At 40.5% G+C, this 15,521-nt stretch overlaps 1 protein-coding gene across 14 annotated transcripts in view; it reads right to left on the reverse strand.

Moving 5' to 3' along the window:
* The window catches only part of THRB (thyroid hormone receptor beta), a 382,671-nt gene that overhangs the window by 157,607 nt on the left and 209,543 nt on the right, over positions 1 to 15,521 (reverse strand). Inside the window, exon 1 of one of the 14 annotated variants that reach the window (XM_072949890.1) lies at positions 8,638 to 8,658. The exons of the other annotated variants lie outside the window; for them this stretch is intronic. The gene's annotated coding sequence lies outside the window, so the exon portion shown is untranslated. Of the gene's footprint in view, positions 1 to 8,637; positions 8,659 to 15,521 lie in introns of those variants that run through there. 14 annotated transcript variants of the gene reach the window in all.

Raw genomic sequence — 15,521 nt, forward strand, 5'->3', positions numbered from 1 at the left:
CCAAAAAAATTATCTCAAGAAATCAGGAATGTATGTGGGCACGAGCAATTTGTAAGGCCTTTGTAACGACCAGTTTAATGACTCTCATTCCTTGTTTGTTTCCTTTTCCTTCCTTTCTTTCCAACATGGCCATTTCTCTTTTTTTCCACTATCATGATCAAAAGCATTTATATCCTAGTTCTGACATACAAACAAGCTGAAATTCACAGGGTACCTGCCTTGAGGAAGTGAAGCAAAGATTCATCATATTTAATTCACTGCAAAAATACCACATTGTTGCTTTCCCAGTTAGTGGTTTTGGTTCACTGAATTTTAAGAAACACAGAGCTTAACAGGAAATTGCATGGCCAGCAAAGTTTTCACTCAAATATCTTACACTGTTTGCTTTTCCATTTATTTTTCTCTGAGAGAGTTTTTATTTATTTAATTTTACTTATTAGAGTATAGTTGATTTACAATGCTATATTAGTTTCAGGGGTACAGCAAAGTGGTGTGTGTGTGTGTATATATATTCTTTTCTCTGATTCTTTTTCAGTATAGATTATTACAAGATAGTGAATATAGTTCCCTGTGCTATAAAGTACATCCTTGTTATCTATTTTAATTGTGGTAGTGTGTATCTGTTAATCCCAGACTCCTAATTTATCCCTCCCCCCTTCCCTTTTGGTAACCATAGCTTGTTTTCTATATCTGTGAGTCTATTTCTATTTTGTAAATAAGTTCAATTGAACAATTTTTTAGATTACACATATGTAATTTCATATAATATTTGTCTTTCTATGTCTGACTTCCTTGATTTAGTATAATAATCTCTAAATCCATCCATGTTGCTGCAAATGGCATTATTCCATTCTTTTTAATGGCTGAGTAATATCCCATTCTTTTTTTCTATCTACCTATCTATCTATCTATCTATCTATCTATCTATCTATCTATCTATCTACCACACTTTCTTTATCCATTCATCTGTGGATGGACACTTAGGTTGCTTCCATGTCTTGGAGACTGTAAATAGTGCTGCTATGAACTTTGGGGTGCATGTATCTTTTCGAATTAGAGTTTTCGTCTTTTCCAGATATATGGCCCAGAGTGGGATTGCTGGATCATATGGTAGCTCTGTTTTTAGTTTTTTAAGGAAACTCCATACTGTTTTCCATAGTGGCTGCACCAATTTCATTCCCAACAGCAGTGTAGGAAGGTTCCCTTTTCCCCACACCCTCTTCAGCATTTATTACTTGTAGACTTTTTAAATGATGGCCATTCTGACTGGTGTGAGGTGATATCTCACTGCAGTTTTGATTTGCATTTCTCTAAGAATTAGTGATGTTGAGCATCTTTTCATGTGCCTACCGGACATCTATATGTCCTCTTTAGAGAAATGTCTATTTAGGTTTTCTGCCCATTTTTTGACTGAGTTATTAATTTTTTTTGATATTGAGTTGTATAAGCTGTTTGTATATTTTGGAAGTTAAGCCCTTGTCAGTAACATTGTTTGCAAATATTTTCTCCCATTCCATAGGTTGTTTTTTTGTTTTGTTTACAATTTCCTTTGCTGTGCAAAAACTTACAAGTTTGACTAGGTCCTATTTATTTATTTTTACTTTTATTCCTTTTGCCTTGAGAGACTGACCTAAGAAAATATTGCTATGATTTATGCCAGAGAATGTTCTACCTATGTTCTCTTATAGTTTTATGGTGCCATGTCTCACATCTTTATTTCAGTATTTTTGAGTCTCACAGCTTTATTTTCAGGCCATTTTGAGTTGATTTTTATGACTGACAAGAGTTTTTATACTCTCTTTTTGACCAGGTTAATACTTTTAAAATCTATATCATCTAAACTCTAAATGTGTACCTATTAGAATTTGGGCATCAATCTATTCTTCTTTATCTGTCCATCTATTTACAAGTTGAGGAGAAAGTGAGAAAGAGCAACCAGGCAAGTGAGTTCTAGCCCCACATTCACACAGCAGCAGCCTTTCCGCTTAGTGGAGTGACTCCAATCTCTGTGAGCCTCTGTTTACTTACCTGTAAAAGTGGACTACCTGCCTTATTGTGGGAGAAAGGGATGATGTAATTCATACAAAGCACTTAACACAGAGCCTGCTTCATTGAGCTCAGTAAAACTATTCTTCTTCTAAGATCCCATGGGAACAGATGCAATTGTTCCTCCAATAAGCCCTGGGGTTTTCTTCTAAGGAAAGTTCATGTCACTGTTTGTAGAATCAAGACTTGTGGAACAACTGAGTTTTTAAAGGGTAGAGCTGATTTTTAAGAAGTTATTCTCTCAACTTACATTAAAAAAAATAGTGCAACTTCACCATGTACTGTCTTGTGGCCTAATCTTTTCCTTCTATCTAAATAGTGAAGCAATTGGACTAGAAGGTCTATAATAAGAAATATATTTTGCACTGCCAGGCCCCCCAGCCACATACCCCCAAACAGTGTCAGCAAACAATATTTAATCTTTCTCTGAGAGACGTTTTATGGTAGCTTCTATTCTGATCTACTGTTTTGCATTCTAAAAAGCTGGATATGACCCACTTTGCTCATTTCATGCTCACGTGTCACAGCTTGCAGTTTGGGAGCCCTGGAACAGATGACCTCTACACCTCTGCTTCTGCCAGGAGGTGCCACCTCCAATTCCAGCAGGTGGCTGGGAATAGAATTCTTCTGAGGACCAAAGTAGCCTTCAAGTCTAACATTCTCTAACCAGAATTTTAGGACCAGCTGTATTTTCAGTTTAAAGCACTCTGTTTTTCCTGCTGTCATATAGTACTGTGTTATGGATTGCACGTATATATATATAATGGAATATAATTCAGCTATAAAAAAGAATGTAATTTTGCCCTTTGCAGCAACATGGATGGACCTGGAGATCATCATACTAAGTGAGGTATGCCAGAAAGAGAAAGAAAAATAACATATGATGTCACTTACATATGGAATCTAAGAAAACGATACAAAAGAACTTATTTACAAAACAGAAACAGATGTACAGACACAGAAAATAAACTATGGTTACCAAAGGGAAAAGGGTGGGGGCTGGATAAATTAGGAGCTTGGATTAACAGATATACACTACTATATATAAAAGAAGTAAACAACAAGGACCTACTGTAGAGCACAGAGAACTACATTCAGTATCTTGTAATAACCTACAATGGAAAAGAATCTGAAAAAAATACAGATGTGTAACTGAGTCTTTGTTGTACACCTGAAACTAACACAACATTGTAAATCAACTATACTTCAATTAGGAATATATTTAAAAATTTAAAAATGTGATCACCATTTTTAGGGTAAAGAACTTTTATTAAAGGTGAAGGAAAAAGGTAAAAAAATAAACATGTTTAAAAAACGCTCTGGCAGTTTGCTCAATGCATTAATAATCACTTCTAATTTTATGAAACTTTTAAAGTTGAACAATGCCAACAAGTCTCACCCTCTTAATCTATTAATGAGGACGCTGAAATGGATCCTCCCCGAGGACACTGCCGGCCCTCTGAAGAGGGGTCTATTGTGACAGGAAGGCACCCTTGCTGCTACTTTACCTGCTGCTGAGAACATCATTGTCTGAGAGTTTCTCTTATGAAGGGGAAGCAGTCAGGGAAAAAGAAGCCGCCAGTGGTCCTGAGAGCCTTGTTTCATGGACAACATCATGTACTGTCCATGTGCTTTTGGTCATATTTCTATTTCTGATTTGGCTCTGACCTAGCAGGATGGAAGTGCATGTCTGGGTTCTTGAGAGCAGCCTAACTCTGTGATCGACTCCTGCGGGCTTCTTTTCTGCCACCTTCTTTGGACTTCCAGAACGCCCTGGGAGAAGACAGTGCAGTGCAGTGATTCTCCACCTCTGAGGTGCAGCTGAGTTCCCTGGGGACTTGAAAACAAACTCGCAAGACCAGACCCTGCCCTGTGAGATTCTATTCATGTGAAAGCTTTCATCATTAGCGTTAAATAATCAAGTCAATTGTTCATTCATTTATTTGTCCATTCATCAAAGAGTAAACATCTTCACCAGACATTTATGAGGCCCTTGAAATAGCGCAGTGATTAACAGCTTGAGACCAAGGATCTCCCTGGGGTCAAATCCAGCTGTGTCATTTCTCAACGTTTTGACCTTGATCAAAGTATCTAATGTTATACGCCTCAATTTCCTTATCTGCAAATAGGAATAATGATGGAACCTGTCTCATTCGTGGTGATGTGAGAAAATAAACTTAAAAACACTAGATACTAACTACTTGCATATAAAATAGATAAACAACAAGTTCATATTGTATAGCATAGGGAACTATATTCAATATCTTGTAGTAACTTATGGTGAAAAAGAATGTGAAAATGAATATATGTATGTTCATGTATGACTGAAGCATTGTGCTGTACACCAGAAATTGATACACTGTTAAACTGACTATACTTCAATTATATATATATATACACACACACTTAGCACAGTGCCAGGACATGACAACCATGCAGTAAAGGTTGGCCATTATTGTTAGCATACTCTGTAGGGACCTGGGCTAGTCCTGAAGGTACAGAGATGGAAGACACTGCATGATTTCGAGTACAGAAGTGAAGAGTCCAGCACCAATTAATACACAGAGTAAACGTGCGGGGCACACCTGGGTGAAACTGATGGCTATGGTGGGTGGTCAGGGAGAGAGAGTAGTATGTGCTCAGAGAAGCCTGGATGATAGATGTTGGAGTAAAGTTCTGAAGAAAGATTAGTAATCAACCACACTTCATGTAAAACAATTCATGATTGTCTCATGGAATTCATTATAAAAACTGTCTGTAGATACTGACAGGCATATGCAGAATAGATAAACAAGATTATACTGTATAGCACAGGGAAATATATACGAGATCTTCTGGTAGCTCACAGAGAAAAAAATGTGACAATGAATACATATATGTTCATGTATAACTGAAAAATTGTGCTCTACACTGGAATTTGACACAACATTGTAAAATGACTATAACTCAATAAAAATTGTAAAAAATAAAAAAAGAAATTAAAAAAATATATATGAATGCTTTCAAACAAAATAATATTGAAAATGTTTAAGTTTTCAGTAATCACTGTTTTTGGTTGGGGGTGGGATGAGTTACCAATTCCATGGCTTTTAAAGGGAGAAGTCGCAGAAATATCTGTCGATCAAGGCTGGAGGGTGGTCTAGACTACTGGTCTCCATAGGGAATAATGTTGCCCTGCAGGGGACATTTGGCAGTGCCCTTTTTAAATTGTCATGACTGCTCCAGTCATGACAATTTAAAAAGGGCACTGCCAAATCAGGAGACGGGGTGCTACTGGTATCTAGTGGGTGGCGGCCAGGGATGCTGCTAAAATCCTGCAACACGCAGAACAGCCCTTGTAACAAAGAACCCCTGTAACAAAGAATGATCTGGATCAAAACGCCAACAGTGTCGACCTACACCAGCAGTTCTCAAAATACAGTGGTCCCCAGACCACTTGGAGAGCTTGTTAAAACCCGCGTTTCTGGATCCCGCCCCCAGAATTTTTGGTTCTGTAGGTCTCTGGTAGGACCCAAGAATCTGCATCTCTGACCAGTTCTCAGTGATGCTCATGATGCTGGTTTGACAACCCTGGTCTGTATGACTTCTGTATTCATTTTCAAATTTAAAATCTCTGAGTAACGTGAGTTTTTTTTCCCCATTTATATAACTTTTTGAGTGGAAAGCTGCCAAGTTTATATTTATGTCATTTGCCAACAAGGCTCAGTCAGTTAGTTACAGACGTGTAGAATTAAGACATTTACAAAATGTTCAGTCATAAATGTGCTGCCCCAAATTTCAGCTTCTGCCTTTTCCTCAGTGGTTTTCTTGGTCCACAGAAATGTCGCATTTAAGTTCTAGGTACAAGGAACCACTGGCACGTTCTCTGAAATTTAAGTTTGTTACAATAAGTCAGTCCTCTGCCATTTGCCAAATAACAATGCTCTCCAGGGATAATGTCATTAATAATGGATTCACTTGCCAATAACTGTGCCACGACATTTGTACCATGCATGGATACATTTCTATCCAGCTTGACTCTTCTTCTAAATAGGCAGAAGTCTAGTTGTATTCTTCTAATCTTAAGAGGGGTTTGGGGATTTCAGGTGAGTTAAAGGGGTCCATCATGATGCTGGAACACAGAAGGTAAGCAGAACAGCTATGAGGATCAGAATCACAGAGCACAAAAGAGAAAAGCTTCATAACACTTTGCAAGTACACTTACCCTCTTACTAATTCATTCATCTTTTTATTTGAGAAAATATATGAAATATATCAAAGCTATTATGATGTCTGGCTCATCTCCATTTTCAGAACTGATAGAGAAAGGTATGAAGTATACTATAAAGAAACAGGATAAGTGAAACGAGAAATAATTTGGGCATCGTGAGAATGGATAAGACTTGCTAAGAGAGGCTATGTAATGTACAAAAAAACCAAGCAGATTTCATTCTATTCGTGGAATCTGAGAGTGTCCTGCCCAAAGGCAAGCAGGATGGAAGACTTGGCCGGCATCTCCAGGAAAAGCCCATTTTCGCTTCTTGAACAGACAGCATAATATTATCTTCTGCACAAAAGGATAACATATTTTTCATACAAAAACAACTCAGAATTGTGGAAAAGGAGGACATATTATATCACGACCCTCTATTTAAGTTGCAACATTTGTGCAAGCAAGTTTTTAAAAAATCAGTACCAGCATTGTACTGAAATTGTCTTTTAACTTGTCTCTCACCGCCTCCAGATTCTTAACTTCTTGTGGGCAGGAACCTCATCTCAAAAGGCCTATGATTCCAGCAGCCAGCACACAGCTGGTCCAGCAGATGCTCAGAACTGCTCACTAAATGAAGACGCACCGTCTATCCCTTATATCGACAGGGAGACTTTCAGCTTTTCCAGGATGTAATTTGATTGGCACTTTGATTCTCTAAGCAGAGAACTAGAAATATTTATACTAGGAAAAGTAAACATGTGGACTTGTCTCAGAGAAAAATAAAAACTTCCAATATTGAAAAACATCTGGAAAGCTCATAGAGAAAGGAGAATCAATAAACACTGCAGATTCTGCAGACCCAGTTTTGCCTGTTCTGAGGCGCTCTCTCCCTAAACATATCACAATGGGCTCTCACGCTACTTTTAGATCAGTCAGAACTTGGCCTTGTAGAACAGTCTCTACAATGCACTGAAATGTTGCTTCTGTTCACCTTCACCCATCTCCTGGGCTTCAGGGATGTGGGGCTGTTAGTCTGTGATTCATGGACCACAGTCCCTAAGGGGTCCAGAGATGAAGCTCTAATTCAGTATAATTAGTTTCCATGGTAATCCTATGTATTGTATTTAAAAGCATTATTCTGAAAAGAAGTCTTCAGGATTCACCAAGATAGCTAAAGGGGCCCACGGCACAAAAACAGTTACAAACACCAAGCTGCCTTGGCTGACAGATGTTTACTTATCACCCTTCCTCCTCGTAAGCCACAGAGCCAGTTTCTCATACCACATTTATCTTATTTTCTTCCTGGAAGATTGACTATCTAACCTTAACGACCTGATTATTTCCTAGGTCTCAAATGGAACCAAAATGCCCCAGAAAACAGTACTTCTGCCATCATTTAAGCAATTGTTAAATTATCATCCACAATTTGTCTAGAGTACAAGGAATTTTGCATTACATTGATCATTGAGGTTAGATGATTTTTAGCATTTAAAATTTTCCATTTTTAGGGCTATGCCTTGTTATGGGCTGAAAGTTTGTATTCTCCTCCCCCCCACAATTTACGTGTTGAAGCACTAACCCCAGGACCCTCATGATGGGATTAGCATCCTCATAAGAAGAGGAAGACAGAGAAACCTTACTCCTTCCGAGTGCACACACTAAGGAAAGAGCACAAAGAGAGGACACAGCGAGAAAACAGATGTCTGCAAGCCAGGAAGAGGGCCCTCACCAGACATGGAAACTGCCAGCTCCTTGGTGATGGTCTTCCCGGCCTGCAGAACTCTGGGAAATACATTTTTTGTTGTTTAAACCACCCAGATCCATGGTTGTTTTGTTATAGCAGCCAGAGCTGACTAAGACATGCCTCTTGTCATTTACAAGACTTTATCAGTTTACGAGTACCTACCTGCTTATACAAAACAGTGACTCTAGAAAGAAGGCATTCCTTTTTTAATATACTATTTTTCAGCGTGGTTCAAGAAGATGTCGCGAGATGCAAAGAAAGAAATCCCACATGCTCCATTTCTTCACCACCAGCCCTGTCGCCATCACTAGCTAAGAGGCAGGGAGGAATTTTGCATGCAGTGAACTTAAGAGATTTGGTTTAACATTCCAGCCTCAACTATTAGGTTTCTCTCCTCTAAGCATCTCAGAACTCCCAATCTGGACAGATAGCTAGGCAATTTATAGATCGAGCTGAAGACCCTCGGTCCCCTCCTGGGCTGAGCTCAGCGCCTTTCACTGGCAGCTTTGTTTAGTCCTGTTGAAACCGGAACAGGTTCAAGGCTTAGTACTATGGTGTAACCAGAAGAAATAGAAATTTTATATCAAAACAAAATTTCCTCAGCACAATATCTCTCTCTTTCCAGGAAAATACTGCTCTTTATACCTTTCTTTACCTTTATTTCTCTGGTAAACAGTCATGTTTATATCAGGAAATGCACAGTCACACCACCAGCGTGGGATGGGGCGGAGCCAGGAGGAGCACAAGGCTGGAGCCTAAATGGCCCTTCTTACTCTGCCTTCAGTGCTCCTGCAAATTGAGAAGGTGAAGGTCAAGTTTGACAGAAGTTAAAGTTGGGTAAATTCCAATGAACAACACTCAACATTGATGAGATGTAGGTACTCAAGCAGCTGTTTGAACGCCCTGAAGTCGGTGGTGGAAATCCAGGCTCTTCTTGAGAGCTTCTGGAATATCCAGTGCAACGTGCAGACACAACGATGGAGTCGGGGGTGGGGGATGGTGTCACACAGCCACCTTAGACGGGTTTCCTTTTCTTATTCTTCCCTTTGCCACTGAACCCCTCTGCTTGGCTTCCCCTCATCCGGTACCCTGGGTTTAACCCCTCTCTCCTTTATTCAGATCCAAGCCCTGCATGTTTACTGTAAAAATCAGACTCCTGGGGCCACAGGGACTTAAACAGCCCTCCCACCTCACCACAACCCTGCAGAATGCCCAGGATCTTTTTTTTTCTCTCTCCTCCTGACAACTTTCATGACGTTTTCTGGATGGTGTGGGGAACACAGAAGTATGAAGGAGAACACCATCGCCCCTTTCAGATTAAAAATGATGTTGCTTCATAGGAAACAAAATTCAGGCTCCCAGGCGGAACTGATCGGGTCCACTTTCTGTTGTCACTCGATAAATTCCCATACTACTCTGACATGAGCTTAAAAAGGAGACGTCAGTAGCCCAAGACCCAGAGGAGAAAGGAACATTTACTCATATAACGAATGAGAACTGCCAAGCACAGAACTCACTCTGCGCTGGTCTTGGATTTTCTCGACACTTACAGCTTTCACAAAGCTGTGCTGAAAAGGATTCTGAGTTGGGACTTGAACACATCATGGTATCAGGACCACCCGATATATGATTTCCTCCAGGTTTTAAGAACATCTTTTAGTTTGTTCCAAATCTACAAAACAAGTCTTCTCCTAGGTGGCCAGAGCAGAGCAAGTTGTGGTCCAAGGTAATAAAAGGAAGGCTGGGGAAAGCCGGGAGCTGGCTGGAAGCCCAGAGAAGGCTCAGTTCCTGGTCCCGGCAGGAAACAAGGCATGATCGGCAGTCAGAGCCGGGCTTTCTAAGTCAACATCGTGAGTTTTCTCCTCTACTGCTTGTATCTCAGTATCTGCATTCCTAACGACCCGGAGGGCAGGCCAGCTCTCTTTTGAAAGCCGTCCTGGAAGCAGAGTTCTAGAGCTCAAGTTTGTGGGATTCCATCTACCTCCTGAGAGCGGGCGGCAGCAACGTTTTTAACCCCTTGTTATTACTTGGTTGAGGCAGTCTTCCATTAATAGACTTAATACCTGTTTATCCCACTGCTATTCAAAGTCTTCTGCAAGCTGCCAAAGGATGTTTTTACCGTGTTCCTAGCGATGAATAGCCCGGCTTTTTTCTGCCGATATAAGCAAGCCTGTGGTTGACTGCCAAACTTAAAATTCCCAGGCGGAGGCAAGTACACTAAAGCAGTGTTGTTCAAACCATGGGTCCCAACCCATCCGTGGGTGGTGAAATCCATTTAGTGGGTAGCAAGAAGCACCTTTTAAAAAATGAAATAGAGTAGACTGGAAAGCAGCAGGGCTTCCTGTGTTGACTTTAAGAGTAAGGATTGTTTTGTGAAGCTTTGGGTTTGAGTTCACAGACACACACCACTTGTTGGCTGCGTAGTTATGTAAAACGTATTTCTTACTGTGGACTGTGGTCCTCGTTTTGAAAGCCACTGCGCCAGAGCCATGCCAGAAACGCTCAAAGAAGTGACTTGCTGAAAGAAATAAAGCCCTTCTGATTTCTGACCATGGTCCAGAGTGCTGGCTCGGAAAAGGGAGGGGACCAGGAGACTCACGAAAACTGGATGAGAGCCCAGTATGGGGTTTCAAGCCAGAGGCTGGCTGGCCAAATGGGAGGGTTGGCAAGTGGACAAACAAGGGTTTATTACTGCTGCTTATTAGCCGCATGAAGACAAGGAATTTTTAAAGAAATCCAGCACACAGATTTCAAGCACCAACTAGATCTCCAGGTATGTGGCTTCCCTTGGAGAGAGATATTTCATCAATGGCGTGGTTGATGCTTTGCACAGAGCTCTGAATGCTTAGTAAATGCAAACAAAAGTGTAAGTGTGCTTGAGATGTATATTCTATTAGGGTGAAATGTAAGACATTGCCGCGATCGGGTCATTTTTCACCTACAGAAATTGCAGTATTATAATGTCCCACCTTCAAACAAACTGCATTCCAATTTTTCTTAGGGTAAAACAGCTAGTGTGTGTATATGTCCATCTATCTATCTATCCATTATCAATCTTTTTTGGGGGGTGGGGAGGGATGGGCAATAAGGATTAAAATGCATGTTTAGAGAGGAGGGCACAGCTCAGTGGTAGAGTGTGTGCTTAGCGTGCACAAGGTCCTAGGTTCAATCCCTAGTACCTCCATTAAAAAAAAATAATAATAATAAATTAAAAAACCCCAATTACCCCTGCAAAAACACCAAAAATAAATAAATAAAATTTTTAACAATGATTTAAAAAAGCAGAGGAGGTATAGCTGAGTGGTAGAGCACATGTCTAACATGCACAAGATCCTGAGTTCAATCCCCAGTACCGCCATTAAAAATAAATAAACAAAAATCTGATTACCTTCCATCCCCCCAAAAGATAAATTAAAAAAATGCAAGTTTGCTTTTCAGAAATGAAGCAGAATGTAAATAGCACTTAAGCTGCATTTAAAGAAACAAACACTCCGAGTTTGGGGCTTTTCCCTCTCATGCTGAAAAATCTTAAAGTTTCTGCAGCTTCACCTACACATGCCCCCATCCCACCCCCAGTGAGGACCTTCAATGTCTTTCATAAACAACATCCTCATTTTTCCAAGGCAATGCTTATCTTCTCCCTCCTGGTTTTTAACTGTAGCAGACAGCATGCATTTTTCTGGAGATTATTTCCTAGTAGAAAAGAAATGAACCAAGCCGTGCTTCCTTTTTATTTCCTCAGCCGCCCAGAAACGTGTCCGCAAGGCAATAAAGTTTTCCACAATGTCTGAGCGAGAAAGAAACGAGCCAAGAAAAATCCTAAAACACTGGCAGAAAGAAAAATATTTGGTGCTTAGTTTTGTTTCTTTCTAGCTGGGAAGGAGGGGAAAGGAATCTTCAGAAAGTTTGCTAAGTGGCTTTAATTACATGCAGTGCACGTGTCTCTCTTCGTGGGCCATGAGGCTCTTAGCGTGAGGGCTGTCTGTCTGCTCTGGGTCCTTCTGAAATGTCGAAATCGACACAAGAGACATCTTGTCAACAAAATGTTCCTGAGGTCAGCATCATCCTCTAGGCGTGCTCCCTGTAAACCTCCAAAACTATATCCAAAGCCATTTTGAAACAAGATTATGAATCAAAGTTCCTCCTTAGATCCAGTCAACATAGTTTAATCGTTAAAAGTGTGATTTTTCTGACAACTCAATTCAATGACTACTCTAGGAGACATGGTGCACAAGGAAGTGGTTAAAATACTCTAATTAATCAGAAATTGAAAAAAAAATCTTTCTGACTAGAGGAGCCTGGTTTTTCCAGCAATTGTTTCTCCTGGGCTGGTGTTCAAAACAGTCACAGCAGCAGAATCGCACAGCAATGACTAACCTTGAAACCTTCACTTGGGGAACCCAAAGTGTCATCCGGCCCTAGAAGTTAATATTTTTCTATGCTCTTAGGCATGAATTAAAGGACCCTAAAATGGTGCTTGAAATTTTTCTGGCTAACTGACAGTGGGAAACTGAGCTTAGCCCTTTGCACTGTGTGAGAACAGAGTGGGGGTGGTCACCCGTCCTGCTCACTGTGATTAATTGAGCAAAAGACATCAGCTGGTCACCTGTGTTTTCCTTACACATCACCACTCTCAGCCTCCCTCTGGGGGACCTCACCTAACTCGTAGGGAGATCCACAAAATCATTTTCCTCCCATGACAGGAGATTAGAAGGCAAACTGTACACGAACCCAAAGTTCAAGGAGACTCTTCAACTAAAACCCCACCACACAGCAGTTCAAGGACTTTAGAAGAAAGTTGTTTTAAATACTGGGCTCTGCCACCTGCTTTTATTAGCAAATGACACAGGTCTCTGCTTGGACCCGCCTCGAAAATGAGGTGCAAACTTGCTCCCAAAGCTCCATCAGTCCCCCTGTGAACACATGGATTATTCCCTCGTCCACTGTCAGTAAGATGCAAATTAGTCCAGCATTTTGGCAAAAACTGTCAGAATTCCAAGTGCATATAGCTTTTGATCCCACAATCGCACCTCTTGGAATTTATCCCACAGACACATTCATTCATACATCTGCAATATACATATATAATATATTCACTCATGTATATAGAAAATACATGTTCACTGTGGCTTGTGTGAAATTACAACAGTCTAGAAACAAATGCTTATTAACAGAAGAACCAGTGAATAAGTTTTGGCACATCTAATCATTCTGTGGCTGTTAGAAAGATGAGAGAGAGTAACATGGGGTAAAGTTGTATCGAAAGGTACAGAAAGGTATCAAAGTTCTGTTGTTTAAGGAAAAAGTAAGTCATAGCACGATATGTATATATAAAATGATTCCATTTGTGTAAAAGATATAAGTAAGCTCTATCTGTCTGTCTGTATCTCTCTATCTATCTCTGTCTGTCTATCTACCTACCTATATAGCTATCCGTCCGTCCCTGTGTGTGTATGCAATATCTATCTACATCTCTGTCTGCAGGCATACCTATGGCTATGTAATGTAAGTGCTATGCATACACAATTTCTGGTAAGGTATATAAGGAAATGTTACTAGTGGTCACCTAGGGAGTGGGGCTGAAAGAGAAGGAGGGGAATTTTATGTCTTACTTATATCCTTCTGAACCCTCAATGTTAGTATTATTTTCACTATAAGCATGCATTACTTGTATTAAAATACTTTTTACAGAGCTCCATGGTCATAGTTACTACAAAAATTATGCCTTTCAGCCCCCAGGGGCATTCAACATACAACTGAGTCTAATATTTGTATTTTGGGTGGAAGCAAGGCTCTGACCTGAGATGAAGATGCTGGTCCCTCCTCTGAGCTCCTGTGTTCTGCATTGCCTTGTTCCTAGCCCTCCTCCCTGGCTGGACAGGAAGCCTCCTGCTCGGGGCCAGGAACTGTCTTGCTGTCATTAATGAAGCCCTGATTCTCAGCACAGCACCAAGCAAATACTGGGCAGCCAGTATATCTTGTTGATAAAAAGCCAGCAGCATCATCTCAACTACAGTTCTAACAGGGGCATCACATGTTAGGCTTAACAATCGATAAAGGAAAGAGGGCAACTGGTTTTGAAGATATTAGCAAAGTTCGTCATAAACCAAAAATTCACTAAACAAGGAGTAAGTGCCGAAGGGCTGCAGGTCCTTGAACCCACTCTTTGGAAGACTTCTGAGACTTGAGCTCTCATTGTCAGAGCGCTCTGGTTGTCAGAAGCCTCTCTCCCTCTTGTTAAAGGTCAGCTACTTGGGCAACATGTGTTTCATTGAAATTTAAAGCTGTGCTTGCTGGAATCCAACCATTTTGCTGAGAAATTCCGGGAAAAGAAGGATCTCGGCAAAATGCTCTTCTAGATTAGTTAAATTACTCCCTTTGCAGAATTGGATGGGGGGTAGGGAGTAGGGAAGGGGGAATCGAGAGTGCATGGCAAACGAACTAAAGAAAACAACTGCTCTCTGGAGTTGAAAACCAACAGAATGCTGTGGAAAAGGGATTTCTGTCTTGGTGGAGCAAACTCTTCTGAAGCCCTGAGCCTGCCAAGCCAGGGTTAAGGGCTCTCCTGGACTTTCTTTGAAAGGCAGTATCTTGTAGCGGCTTTGAAGTCGGGGTGTTTTGAGTTACTTACTAGCTAGCTGTGCAACCTCAGGCAACTTACTTAACCTTTCTCAACCTCAGTTTCCTTATCAGTAAAATAGGAATTATCATAGTCTCGTCTCACACAGGATTTCTGAAGGTTGAATGAGACATTATCTGCAAGAAATTCTTCATAGTGCACCATAACAGTAACAGGTATTATGGTTTTGTTTTTATAATACTGCAGGACACTCTGATAAAACAATACCAGAATACTATAAACGTGGGGTTTTAGTTGCAAATTTGGACCAGTTCCCTCTGTTTCCTGGTCCTCTCACTAATCTATGGTTCTCAGACCACGTAAAACTTGTGTCCTATAAACTACACTGAGGCATCTCAGTGCAAAAACACATGTTTGGCCAAAGTTAAATATTTTATTTTAAATTCAGAAAAATTTACCAGTTTTCTAAAAAAAACACCATTTGATAGAATTTCTCAGTTGCAAAGTTTCTCTGTGTTTGTTTCTCATAATTTTTTTGTACCTTCTACCACTCACTGGTCTGTCCCAGAGTCAAGTGTAACATCTTAGTTGACTTTATCCTAAATAGGTTCATTCCTTTTGAAAGTGCTCTGCATCATTACGTTTCGGTGCTCTAGGAGTTTGATGACTTTCAGATATTCTGACAGCTGCATGGATTTGAGAATGTTGAGACATGATGTTGACTAAGTTATTGAGGTTTCTCTAGATTCTGGAACCTCTCTCACCAGCATTATGTGACCACACGCAGGCCCCCCCCCCCCAATTGGGGCTGTGCCCTTGGGAAGAGAACCTTCAGTCAGAGAGAGAGCAAGGAAAATCAACTAGAAACGCCCTTCTCCTTCTCACTAAGGACACCCTGCAGTGCTCTATTATTTCAGTTTAAAATTATGTATTATGTTAATGACTGGGTAAAGAAGGTG

Source organism: Vicugna pacos, chromosome 1 (genome assembly GCF_048564905.1).
Source record: "Vicugna pacos chromosome 1, VicPac4, whole genome shotgun sequence".
Classification (NCBI taxonomy): domain Eukaryota; kingdom Metazoa; phylum Chordata; class Mammalia; order Artiodactyla; family Camelidae; genus Vicugna; species Vicugna pacos.